General features: G+C 41.9%; 1 non-coding gene across 1 annotated transcript; it reads right to left on the reverse strand.

Moving 5' to 3' along the window:
• Positions 1-12,702: 12,702 nt before the first annotated feature.
• On the reverse strand, positions 12,703-12,774 carry TRNAP-UGG (transfer RNA proline (anticodon UGG)). Its single transcript has one exon. It is a non-coding gene; the product is annotated as a tRNA-Pro (tRNA).
• Between the last annotated feature and the right edge of the window lie 1,344 nt (positions 12,775-14,118).

Raw genomic sequence — 14,118 nt, forward strand, 5'->3', positions numbered from 1 at the left:
GGGTAGTACCAAGACCCTTTAGGGAACCTGGTGCTGACGGAGTAATGGGAACTAGATATCACCAAACTCGACAATATTTCCCTTGGTCCCCCGCTGAAGGCATGTCTCTATTGCATAACGCACCAGATCCCACCCAGTGTCCAGTTAGATTTGCACAATATATACAGCAAATTATGCAGACTCACGCTGGAGTTTGGGCAGATGGAGAAGAATTATGTAGAATGAAAATGACTCCTGGACTCTTCCAGGAGCTATTAGCAAATCTACAGGTACATAGGCCCCAAGCAGGAGATGGTGCCTTATAAACGATAGAATCAGGTACACAATTTGTAGATCACTTAATGGTTTTCATGAGGGAGAGACAGAGGCAGAGAGGAACAACGGGAGTGGTGGCTCAGAAATCTGGACAATCAGTAGACGAATATTATCTAAGTGTAGAAAATAATTTCAGAGATGAAGGCATGGATCTAACCGCTCCAGGAATGATGAGGTTAGTTACAAAAACCTTTATAGATGGATTGTCTCCAAAAGTGAAGGAAAAGCTTAAGGCCGCAACCCCTGATTGGAGAACCTTGGAAGACCCACACCTGGCTAGACAGAAAGCTGTAGGGATAGAAATGGACTTAAGAGAAAATTCTAAGCCAGTAAGAATTGCACAGGCTAATACTGGCTCTGCTAATCAAAAGTTTACTTGTCATTACTGTAAGAAGCCAGGACATTTCCAAAGGGAATGTAGGAAGAGAAAAGCAGATATAGATTCAGGAACCTTTGTACCCAAAAATAGGATAAATAACCCAGTGCCTGATCAAACAGACAGCTCAGAATGACTGAAAGTTATGCAGGTCTCTCTTCCTTCTAGAAGACCAATAACACAAATTGAAGTTGAGGGTAAAAATGTACCTTTTCTGATAGATACGGGAGCAACATCCTCCATTTTAAATCAGGACTTTTTACCATATCCTGACAATATATCCTCAAAGGTTACATATGCAGAAGGGTATGATGGTAAAATTCAGGCGTTGCCCTTTACAAAACCTTTAAATGTGAGCTTTGGCCCTAAAACTTTTGTATCCAAATTTTTATTTGCTAAAGGTGCACCTACCTGCTTGTTGGGTACTGATGTCTTAAGTAAAATGCATGCAAACATCCATTTTAGAGAAGATGGCACAGTTATGCTGACCATCCCTGAAGATGCAGAAACTCTGGAACCATATGTTAGAATACAGGCAATGGAGGATTTTCCCGAAATTTACACTCAACAAGCAAAAATTTACTTGTCTCGGGTTCCTGACAGCCTATGGGCAAAAGGAGACACTGATGTAGGATTTTTATCAGTAGCTCCTATACTGTTAGAAACTGCCCCGGGAACCATATTACCTCAGCTTAGGCAATACCCCATCAGCGCCCAGCAAGAACAGGCGATTTCTCAACAAATTCAGGATTATGTGTTACAAGGTGTTTTGGTAGAAATCAGGTCACCCGCCAATACACCCTTATATCCTGTTAAAAAGAAAGTGTCCTCCAAAGAAACTATGGTGAAATATCGCATGGTGCACGACTTACGGGAAATCAATAAGGTTTTGGCACCGGTCACCCCTGTGGTACCGAATCCTCATACCTTACTGTCTCAAATTCCCAGCACTGCTGCATATTTTACGGTAATTGACTTATCAAACTTATTGACTTCTGTGCCACTACATAAGAACTGTTGGCATTTGTTTGCCTTTACATTCAAGGGTAAACAATTAGCATGGACAAGATTGCCACAAGGTATGGTACACTCACCAACTTTGTACTCTGAAGCAATGCAGACCGTGCTAAAAAATTTCATCCGAGAACCAGGAGTAGTCATTCTACAGTATGTAGATGGCTTACTTATTTGTTGCCCTGATGAGCAGATGGCAGTTACCTCAACTGTTAATTTCTTAATTTTCCTAGCGCAAGAAGGCTGTAAAGTAAATAGACAGAAACTCCAGGCTTGTCAACAAACAGTCGTGTTTTTAGGTCACTGCATATCACAGGGCATCAGACACCTCACACCTCAACGTACGGAAGCCATCTGTAACATGCTTGAACCCAGGAATCACAAACAGCTGCGTGCTTTCCTAGGTATTGTTTCACACTGTAGACAGTGGATCATACATGCAAGTCAACTCATGCAGCCTTTATATGACTGTATTGCCAACACACCATATTCACTCAGTGAAGAGGCTAAACAGTCATTTTCCTCTTTGAAAACAGCACTGGTATCAGCTCCGGCTTTGGGACTCCCAGACTACACTAAACCTTTTCAATTGATGGCAGCTGAGATATCCTCACATGCTACAGGGGTGCTCACACAAAAACATGGAAACAAACAGAGACCTGTGGCATACATATCAGCTCATCTGGACCCTGTAGCTAGAGCCGCACCTTCTTGTGTAAGAGTAGTAGCCGCAATTTCACTGTTATTAGATAAAGCTTCTGAGATTGTTCTTGATCACCCACTTCTAGTTCAGACCACTCATGATGTACATGGCATTCTTAACCAGGTCCAACCTAAACATATTTCAATGACCAGACACCTCCGTCTCCAATGTTCCCTACTACTGCCGCCCAACATTTCCTTTGCCAGGATTCAGACTCTTAATCTCGCGTCTTTGCTCCCTTTAGAGTCTGAGGGGGGTACCATACCTGAGGAAACTGCACTCTCCAACTCCTTTGACCCATCAAAGTCAATGCATGATTGTGTACAATTAATGGAACAAGAGACTCAGGGCTTATGTAATGTACGTGACAAGCCACTCTGTAATGCTACATTTGAACTTTTCATAGATGGCAGTAGATATGCAGATATGAATGGACAATTTCATACAGGTTATGCGGTAGTAACTCAGCATGAAGTGCTGAAAGCAGAACCTCTCCCTGCTAATCAGTCTGCACAAGAAGCAGAACTTACGGCATTAGTTGAAGCTCTAAAAATAGCCAAAGATCAGACAGCAAACATATACACTGATTCTAGATATGCACATGGCATTATTTTCGATTTTGGCGTAATATGGAGAGCCAGAGGTTATATGACTGCTTCAGGCCAACCTGTTAAACATGCCTCCCTCATTAGACAGATTATGGAGGCAGCACAAGAAACTAAAGAAATAGCGGTGATAAAGGTAGCTGCACATGTGAGACTCGACACCGAGGAAGCCAGGGGTAACGATAAAGCCGATAAGGCAGCAAAACAGGCAGCACGTAAACCCTTACATCATGCCCACACACTAGATAGCTCTGAAGATGATGAGGAAAGATTGAAGGAAGCTCAGAAACAGGTAGACGACGAAGAACGAGGGCAGTGGCAGAAAAAAGGGGCAGAAGATCAGCAAGGATTATGGAAAAAAGGAACTTTGTTGTGTTTACCCAGAGCCTGGTACCCCGCAGTGGCAAGTGACCTCCACCTACCCACGCATGTGTCGGCAAATGGTATGACGCTCAAGGTAAAAGAAAGGTGGTTGGCTCCAGGTTTTGGTAATTTTGCTCGGAACATGTGTGCTGCATGCGCTATATGCCTGGCACACAATCCAGGTCAGGCCATTAAAACCCCAACCAAGCATCATGTAAGACCACTGTATCCCTTTCAAAGACTCCAGATCGACTACATCCAACTTCCTAGGTACAATGGATACGAATATGTGCTTGTGTGTGTGGACATGTTCTCAGGGTGGCCAGAGGCTTATCCAGTTCGTAAAGCCTCAGCAAAAACTACTGCCATTAAAATAGCACATGAACTGATACCCCGTTACGGCATGCCTGAGGTGATCGAGTCAGATAGGGGTACCCATTTTACTGGGGAAATATTCCAGAATGTTATGAAAATGTTGGGAGTAGAAAACCAGTTTCACACTCCATATCATCCACAGAGTTCAGGTAAAGTGGAAAGATTAAATGGGACAATAAAATTAAAAATCCAGAAGGCCATGGCAGAAACAGGAAAGCCTTGGACCGAGTGTCTACCACTTGCCCTGTATTCCATCCGAAACACCCCAAGGGGGAAGGCTAAGCTGTCACCACATGAGATTCTTTTTGGTAGAGCAGCAAATTTGGGTTGTTATTTTCCACAACAACTGATGTTGAATACTGAGACTTTAACTGCTTATGTACAAGAATTACAAAAACGTTTAACTAAAGTGCATTCGCAAGTTTTTGCTTCCCTTCCAGATCCAGAAAATCTCGAAGGAGGCCACAAGTTGGAACCTGGTGATCAAGTCTACGTGAAAAGACACACCAGAAAGACTCTGGAACCGAGATTTGACGGACCTTTCCAAGTCCTGTTAACAACTCCAACAGCAGTCAAGCTTGAAGGAAAGGCATCATGGATACATGCAAGCCATTGCAAAAAAGCAGTATAAGACTCATGATATTGATGTTAATAATGTTAACCTCAACGGAGGCATGGGAAAGACTGAATTCTCTAGCCCCTTTGAACAATAGATTCGTACAACATCATAGAAAATTAGTGCATGACTTGTTAAATAATACGCAACCCCTGGCAGATTGTTGGATCTGTACCCATTCACCAGTATCAGCCACAAGTATACCTTTTCTAGCAGTTCCCGTGTCAGCTGAAGAAATATTCGCTTGGCCTAATTGTTCAGACAACCTGGCCAACAACCAACCTGGCAATACTAGACTATGGAATACTACAATCGCCATACCAATTGTGGGATGGGTAGAATTTCCTTGGTGGCAGGGCAATCTTACAGGAAAAATAGACAACTTACAATATTTAGCATTCAAGGGAGGAAAATGGGTACCTAGGAATAAGACTGGATTAACTGATTTAGGACAGGTCCCCACTGAAAATCTACAGCTCAGTTTCAGTACAACCACCCCTTCCTCTGATGCTTTCAAACCTACAGTATTGGAAAGATACATACATAATAGAAAATGGGAACATTCTGAGTTGTTCCCCCAAGGTGATGCAAACAGTTGTACAAGTAAGCCGGGGAACCTGGTTTGTAATGAATCCAATGAGTATGTCAACGGAATGCATGTATGTGGGAATCCCGCAGCCGGGTACTGTAGCCCCTTGGGACAAAAACCCTCTTGGTGTATGCTTCAGAATGTATCTAGTTTTGTGGATTTGGCTCACAGATTGGTATTGCAGCACTCAGCTTTGTGGGATCTGCCTGAGGGTACATTTTGGATATGCGGAGAAGGAGCATATAAATGGCTTCCCGTAGGTATAAAGGGTACTTGTACATTAGGACGCCTAACCCCGGCTACTTTCATAATTTCAAATAAACAAGTGAATATGCAAGCCGTGCCCAAGCACACACTGTATAAAAGAGCTGCAGATAACTCACCATGTCCCTCGGGGAGGCCGCATATAGTACAAATGGGAATTCCCAACAAAATTGCTAGTACCATTTTTATTTATCCTATGTTAACACAAATGTGGGATAAATTAGTTAGAGCCACGGATTATCTAGATGATCAGATTTGGGATATATTGGACATATTAAATACTAGTATAGCTGTACAGAATCAGCTTATAATAGTCACTAACCAACATACCCGGTTATTGGATTACCTAACTGCCTCACAAGGGGGTATGTGTCAAATCATCGGACCCACCTGCTGTCATTATATAGTCCCGAATAGTACTATGAGTATGAGATTTAAATTAAAAGACGTACAACGACTCAGGGATCAGTATGACAAAGACAATGACCAAAATAAGGATAGCTGGTGGTCAGATACCTTTTCTTTTCTTAACCCGGCCAATTGGTTCAGAGGGATCGGTGGGTGGGTTACCGGGATTATGCAAAGCCTAATACATACAGTTATGGTTATTGTAATTATATATGTATTATTCAAGGTTGTACTCAAGGGTATCTCGGTATGCACAAATAAATTTTGTGTAATGGATGCGAGAATATAAAGTTTTTTTTTGTAATGTCACAAAAAGAATGACTAAAATGATCGACAAGGTTTTGAATGGAATATGTCAAAGGGGGGATTGTGAAGAGCAGAACAAAAATGATTACCTCAATGAACAAAAATAAAAAAAAAAGAATTTGTGATAAATATTGACCTGTCCATTCAAGGACATTTTAGCTATAGTATGAAATCCTGTTTTTCTTGTCTGTGGAATTGCCTTTGTACTGTTTGTTGTGAAACTGCCGCCCACGAAACTGTTTTCTTTTCTTTTCTTTCTTTCCTGTTTTGTCTCTTTGTTTAAACATGCAAAACTTGTATAACCACTAAACCTACTGAAACCACTATATAAAGAAGGGATAGCACTTTGAAGGCAGGCGTGCTTCAGAGACTTCCCAGTGATACACTATACAAGACGTGTCTTGTGTATTATTTCTGGTGATTCTCCACTTCCAAAGGCTGCTCCGACTGAGTGTGATCCCGACACCTCTATGCACAGTAGCAGAGGCGACCGAGTTGTGCCAGCTTCTAGCCTCCTATGGAGGTTATTGAAGCATGCCAAAATTTAAAAAAAAAAGTGTTTAAAAATATATAAAAAAAAAAAAATATATAAAAGTTCAAATCACCCTCCTTTAGCCCGAATCAAAATAAAACAATAAAAAAAAATCAAACCTACACATATTTGGCATCGCTGCGTTTAGAATCACCCGATCTATCAATAAAAACAAAGGATTAACCTGATCGCTAAATGGCGAAACTCCCAAATTATGTTTTTTTTGTCGCTGCAAAATTGGATTAAAATGCAATAACGGGCGATCAAAAGAATGTATCTGCATCGAAATGGTATCATTAAAAAAGTCAGCTCGGCACGCAAAAAAAAGCCCTCACCCGACCCCAGATCACAAAAAATGGAGACGCTACCGCAATATTTTTTTTTTAGCAAACTTTGGAATTTTTTTTTCACCACTTAGATAAAAGAGAACCTAGACATGTTTGGTGTTTATGAACTCATAATGACCTGGAGAATCATAATGGCAGGTTAGTTTTAGCATTTAGTGAACCTAGCAAAAAAGCTAAATAAAAAACAACTGTGAGATTGCCCTTTTTTAGCAATTTCATTGCACTTGGATTTTTTTTTCCCGTTTTCTGTTACACGACATGGTAAAACCAATGGTATCGTTCAAAAGTACAACTCGTCCCGCAAAAAATAAGCCCTCACATGGCCATATTGATGGAAAAATAAAAACGTTATGGCTCTGGAAATAAGGGAAGCGAAAAACGAAAACGAAAAAAGCTCCGGGGGTGAAGGGGTTAAAGGACACCAGTGCATAAACATTGGACAGCACTCGCATGGTCATTGTGGTGTTCATAGGCTTCCATTGGCGAGACTCGGCCAATATACTCGTAAAATCTCAGAATGCTGTCATTTTACAAAAAAGAAGAATACGCCCAAGAAAAAATACGGTGATGTGAGTTGCCCCATAGATTAATAGTGGTCTGAGTGCGATGTGATGTTTTCTCGCATAGAACTCGTCCGTATTCTATGCTAGTGTGACTCTAAGGACGGAGCCTAAGGCCATGTTCACACTTTGCGGTTTTTACCGCAGAACCACGGCGATTTTGCCGCTGCGGGTCCACTGCAGTTTCCATTGCGTTTACAGTAACATGTAAACCAATGGGAAACCGCAAACTGCTGTGCACATGCTGCGGGAAAAACCGCGCGGGAGCGCAGCGGTTTACAATCCGCAGCATGTCACTTCTTTGTACCGCTTACTTCCCGCATGGGGCTGTGCCCACGTTGCGGGAAGTAAGCGGATAATGTGCGGTTCCTACCCGGGGTGGAGGAGAGGATTTGGGGTGAAAAAAAAGAATAAAAATAAAATATAATGCTATACTCACCTCCCAGCGCTGCACACGGCTGTCCGGTCTCAGGTTTGCTATGCGAGAAGGGCCTGCGGTGACATTGCGGTCACATGACCATGACGTCACGAAGGTCCTTCTCGCACGGCATCTTTGGAACCGGACCGCCGCGTGCAGCGCCGAGGAGATCGGGACGTCAGAGGGTGAGTATATCATTATTTTTTATTATTTTTAACATTACTATTGATGCTGCATATGCAGCATCAATAGTAAAACAAGTGCAGGATTAAACCCGCAGCGGAAACCGCAACACAAACCGCGATAAATCTGCAGGGATAACCGCAGTGGGTTTATCCTGCAGATTTATCAAATCCGCTGCGGGAAAACCCGCGGGAGAACCCGCAGCCCCCTTCCTACGTGTGCACATAGCCTTAGTGTGTATGAGCCTAAGGCCGGAGTCACACACAATGTATAAAAAATCTGTCTGATTTTGTCTGCCGAGAATTGCACAAATGTTCTCCGTATGGTGATCCATATCTCATCCGTGTGCAATGCCAAGATGCGTTTTTTTTCTCAAAAAAGTATCCATGTGTCATCCGTATGTCATCTGTATGGTGAGATTTTCTCACACATTTGCAAAATGAGCAAATAATGGCTGAGCCTTTCCTGTCACCTGCCCAATGCCTGAGAATTTCTCACAAGTCACACTGATGGTCCGTGTGCATAGACTTGCATTGGCATTTCTCAGCTGAGATACGCAGACAATCGCAGCATGCTGTGATTTCACTCGCAAGCGTAATACGGACAAGAAAAAAACGGAAGATGTGAGCTGCCCCATAGATTAACATTGGGCCAAGTGCTATGTGATTTTTTTCTCGCTTAACACTCATCCGTATTACGCTGTAGTGTGACTCCGGCCTAAGGGCTCATTTCCACTTGCGAGGAAAACGGACAAGTGCAATCCGATAAAAAATCGGATTGCACTCGGACCAATGTTATTTAATAGGTGTCTTTTCATTTGCGTTTTTTTTCTCAGCTGAAATCGGACTGAGAAAAATCTGGGTCGGCTGAGAAAAAAATCGCAGCATGCTGCGATTTGCTGCGGGTCTCGGACGAGATTCGCCAATGCAAGTCAATGGATGCGAGAAAAAAACGCATGGAATACGGACCATCCGTATTCCATCCGTTTTTTACGGATACCTTACCATTCTGTGGCATAGAACACTGTAAAGAGTCCTGTAAATGACTGTATAAAAATAGTTGCAGAGAAAAAAAACGGATTGCATACGGATGTCATACGGATGTAAAACGGATGGTGCGATTAAAAAATCGCATTGAACTCGCATCACAAATGCATGACAATCGCATACGTTACATCCGTTTTTTCGGTCCAGATTACGGACCGTTTTTTTTCCTCACAAGTGGAAAGGGGCCCTAAGGGCTCATCTCCACTTGTGAGAAAAACGGACGAGTGCAATCCGATAAAAAATCGGATTGCACTCGGACCAATGTTTTTCAATAGGTGACAATCCATTAGCGATTTTTTTCCCAGCCGAAATCGGACTGAGAAAAATCTGTGTCGGCTGAGAAAAAAATCACAGCATGCTGCGTATTGCTGAGATTCTCGGACGAGACTCGCCAATGCAAGTCAATGGGTGCGAGAGAAAAAACGCACAGCACTCGCACCATGCGAGTGCTGTCCGATTTTTACGCACCCGTGTCCTTAGAAAAGCCGGCAATTCAGTGCAGAGTACAGTAAAATCACACTGACAGGTTAGATGAGAGTAGATATATACACATAGAATAGGTATATATACATATATATATGTCAGGGAGACACCTATATATATATATATTTATATTTAATGCAGCGCGAGACAGCTTAAAAGCTGGTAATTCAATTATTTGCTTTCTCCTTCCTAAACCCGACATGATATGAGACATGGTTTACATACAGTAAACCATCTCATATCACCATTTTTTTTGCATATTCCACACTACTAATGTCAGTAGTGTGTATCTGCAAAATTTTGGCGTTCTAGCTATTATATTTAAGGGTTAAATGGCGGAAAAAATTGGCGTGGGCTCCCGCGCAATTTTCTCCGCCAGAGTAGTAAAGCCAGTGACTGGGGGCAGATATTAATAGCCTGGAGAGGGTCCATGGTTATTGGCCCCCCCCCCCTGGCTAAAAACTCCTGCCCCCAGCCACATCTGGAAGATGCGCCTATTCTGGCACTTGGCCACTCTCTTCCCATTCCCGTGTAGCGGTGGGATATGGGGTAATGAAGGGTTAATGCCACCTTGCTATTGTAAGGTGACATTAAGCCTAATTAATAATGGAGAGGCGTCAATTATGACACCTATCCATTATTAATCCAATTGAATGAAAGGGTTAAAAAAACACACACATTATTAAAAATTATTTTAATGAAATAAAATCAAAGGTTGTTGTAATATTTTATTTAACGCCCAATCCAATCACTGAACACCCTCGTTCTGTGAAAGAAAAAACATAATAAACCAACAATATACTTACCTTCCGCAGATCTGTAAAGTCCAACGATGTAAATCCTTCTGAAGGGGTTAAAACATTTTGCAGCCAGGAGTTCTGCTAATGCAACGCTACTCCTCGCTGCAAAACCCCAGGGAATGAAGGTAAAGTAGGTCAATGAGCTACATTTAGCTTCATTTGCGGTGAGGCGCCCTCTGCTGGCTGTTCATAGATCGTGTGAACTTTCCTAGAAAGCCTGGGAGCTGGGACCTGTCACTGTGATTTTACTGTACTCTGCGCTGAATTACCGGCTTTTCAAAGGAGACCCGTGCGTAAAAATCGGACAGCAATACGGATGTCATACGGATGTTGCGATAAAAAAATCGCATGACACTCGCATGGCACTCGCATGGCACTCGCAGACGTTACATCAGTTTTTTCGGTCCGTAAATCGGACCATTTTTTTCTCACACAAGTGGAGATGAGCCCTAAGGGTAAGTATTGCTTAATGAGGATTTCCCAGGAGTAGACAATCGCCAGTGCGGCTGCATCAGGCCCAGAAGTGGAGTGAAGCCGGTTGACACCAGCGAACATTTCAGCTCGATCTGCATCCTCAGACGCACATTCAGCTGAAATACAGCTCTGACAAAAATGAAGAGACCACTGAAAAATGTTCAGTTTGTCTGATTTTTCTCTTTACAGGTATATTTTTGAGTAAAATGTAAATTGTTCTTTTATTCTATAAACTTCTGACAACATGTCTCCAAATTTCCAAGCAATAAATTTTGCATTTTTTTTCTGACAAAGAAAGATGGTCAAAAAAACAAACAAACAGTGCTTTCAGACCTCAAATAATGCAAAGAAAACAAGTTCATAATCATTTAGAAACAACAATACTAATGTTTTACCTCAGAAAGAGTTCAGAAATCAATATTTTGTGGAATAACCATGATTTTTAATCACAGTTTTCATGCGTCTTGGCATGCTTTCCACCAGTCTTTCACACTGCTCCTGGCGCCAGAATGTAAGCAGTTCTTCTTTGTTTGATGGCCTGTGACTATCCATCATCCTCTTGATTACATTCCAGAGGTTTTCTATGGGGTTCAGGTCTGGAGATTGGGCTGCCCATGACAGGGTTTTGATGTGGTGGTCTCCTCATTTTTGCCAGAGCTGTATAATGCAGTGCACAGTGCTGGCTAATTTGTGTCAGCAGCTGACCTCGGTGTGCCCATGACTGAGGGGATATGGCAGTGATATGATGCGCAATGGTGGGGACGCCGAAGTCAGATGGGCGCTCCTTCGCTTGCAGAATATGATACCACGTGGGGTGGGAGCAGATAAAGGTGAGTAGAATCGTTTTTTTTTCATGTGTTGCAGAAGAACAAGACAAATTATCAGAGAAAGGGGCATGTAGCGCTGTGCCCGACGGGGTGTCCCCTCCTCCCACCTGCACTGTGTCTGCGGTACTGGTACCCTGTCATCCCTTATTACGTAACATCCTCTCTATTTATGTATGGTGCTGTCCTTTACTATATAGCGTCCTGTTATGTGGAGCGCCGTCCATTATTACATATTATCATGTATTGTCATCTACAGCACTGTCCTTTACATTGAATATTCTCATTATTTTTGTTATTCACCCTCTTCTCTTTATTACATAAAGTCCTCTCTTGTAAAATGTAAAATGACAGCTGATGGAGCAGCATTTGACCTGAAGACCAGTCCATCAGCCGCATCCATCACAAAAGAAGCTACACAGGCTCCATCAACCGTCATTTCAGCTTATATCTAATAAGAGCAGATGGTATACAACAAAAAACAGGGAGGTATAAATAACAAAAATAACGAGAATCTGATATGTAAGGGATGGTGCTGCATATAACAAGATGGAACTATGTGATAAGGGACGGCAATATATATAATGAGAAGAGACTGTAAAAAATATATATATATCTGTAGCTTGGTCACCATAAAAGGAGGGGGGCCCAGACACATTTCTTGCACAGGGGCCCCAAGTTGTCAGTGACCAGCCCTGCCGCCCATATTTACTGAAGTAATGTGAGTTAGCTGTGCCCTACATTTTCATGGTAAATTTCAACAGCTGCTCCCCCTAGTGTTTAAAAGTAGAAATGCCAAACCTTTTTAAATTGTTTTTCATATTTTACTTAATTTTAAAAATTATATTTTTAAACTAAATGAAAATGTTAATACTTTAAATTTCTTCAATTGCTGGAAAAATAGTTTTGATGGCAGCTTCCCTTTAAGCACACAGGATAGTGCAGCCGCTCTCAGCTGTTTTTAGAGCCTGGCTCTAGTGACCGGCACCTTGAAGCAGTTATTCCCGTTTTGGCCTTGAAAGGGAAAGAGATGTGATATTCTGTCAAACCTGTGGCTTACAATTCTCTTAATTTCTTTATATATTTGGATTTCCAAAAGAAGGGCTCGTCCGGGATTTGAACCCGGGACCTCTCGCACCCAAAGCGAGAATCATACCCCTAGACCAACGAGCCGGCTGTGTGTGTCCTGCACAGAGTGCTTTCCTAAGTGCTGATTCACATCGTCCCTGACTAGTGGGATCCTATTACCTTCCTGAAACCGCTCACCCAGCAATGCACAGTACAATGTGATCTCCTGTGCTCTGGGGACAAAAGAAAGTGGAAAAGCACAAATCAGTCAGAAAAGAAATGTACAGCGTTCTCCAAGTAACAAAGACAGTTAATCAAACTAAGCTTCAGAACAAAACTACCATCGCCATCATCACCCAAAACTGCACCAATAGGAGACAACACTTATTAGCTCTGATCCAGCCAATAAAAAAACGTTACACTTAATACAAAAAATGCAAAGCACAAACATGACAATATCAGTAGGTTCAGGTCTATTCCCAAGAGTACAGGGGGCACTATTGCCATGAGGGGTTGCATTACTATAATTAGGCATCATTACTAGGGGAGTGTATTACTATAAGAAGCCACATGGGGCATTAAAGGGCATTATTACTGGAGCGTAGTGAAGAGGCATGGGGGTGCGTTACTAATATAGGGGGGCTATAACGAAGCACAATGTAGTATAATTACTATAGGGGGCTGCATTATTATAAAGATACACAGGGGGACATTATTACTACAGGGGCATAAGAAGGCATAAGTGACATTATTTTAGGGGAACTAAATTCTTATAAAGAAGGACAGAGGACATCATTACTGTAGGGGGGCTGCTTTAACCCCTTCATGACCCAGCCTATTTTGACCTTAAAGACCTTGCCGTTTTTTGCAATTCTGACCAGTGTCCCTTTATGAGGTAATAACTCAGGAACGCTTCAATGGATCCTAGCGGTTCTGAGATTGTTTTTTCGTGACTTATTGGGCTTCATGTTAGTCATAAATTTAGGTCAATAAATTCTGTGTTTATTTGTGATAAAAACGGAAATTTGGCGAAAATTTTGAAAATTTCGCAATTTTCACATTTTGAATTTTTATTCTGTTAAACCAGAGAGTTATGTGACACAAAATAGTTAATAAATAACATTTCACACATGTCTACTTTACATCAGCACAATTTTGGAAACAAAATTTTTTTTTGCTAGGAAGTTATAAGGGTTAAAATTTGACCAGCGATTTCTCATTTTTACAACGAAATTTACAAAACCATTTTTTTTAGGGACCACCTCACATTTGAAGTCAGTTTGAGGGGTCTATATGGCTGAAAATACCCAAAAGTGACACCATTCTAAAAACTGCACCCCTCAAGGTGCACAAAACCACATTCAAGAAGTTTATTAACCCTTCAGGTGCTTCACAGCAGCAGAAGCAAAATGGAAGGAAAATATGAACATTTAACATTTTAGTCACAAA

This window comes from Ranitomeya imitator, chromosome 3, assembly GCF_032444005.1.
Source record: "Ranitomeya imitator isolate aRanImi1 chromosome 3, aRanImi1.pri, whole genome shotgun sequence".
Taxonomy (NCBI): domain Eukaryota; kingdom Metazoa; phylum Chordata; class Amphibia; order Anura; family Dendrobatidae; genus Ranitomeya; species Ranitomeya imitator.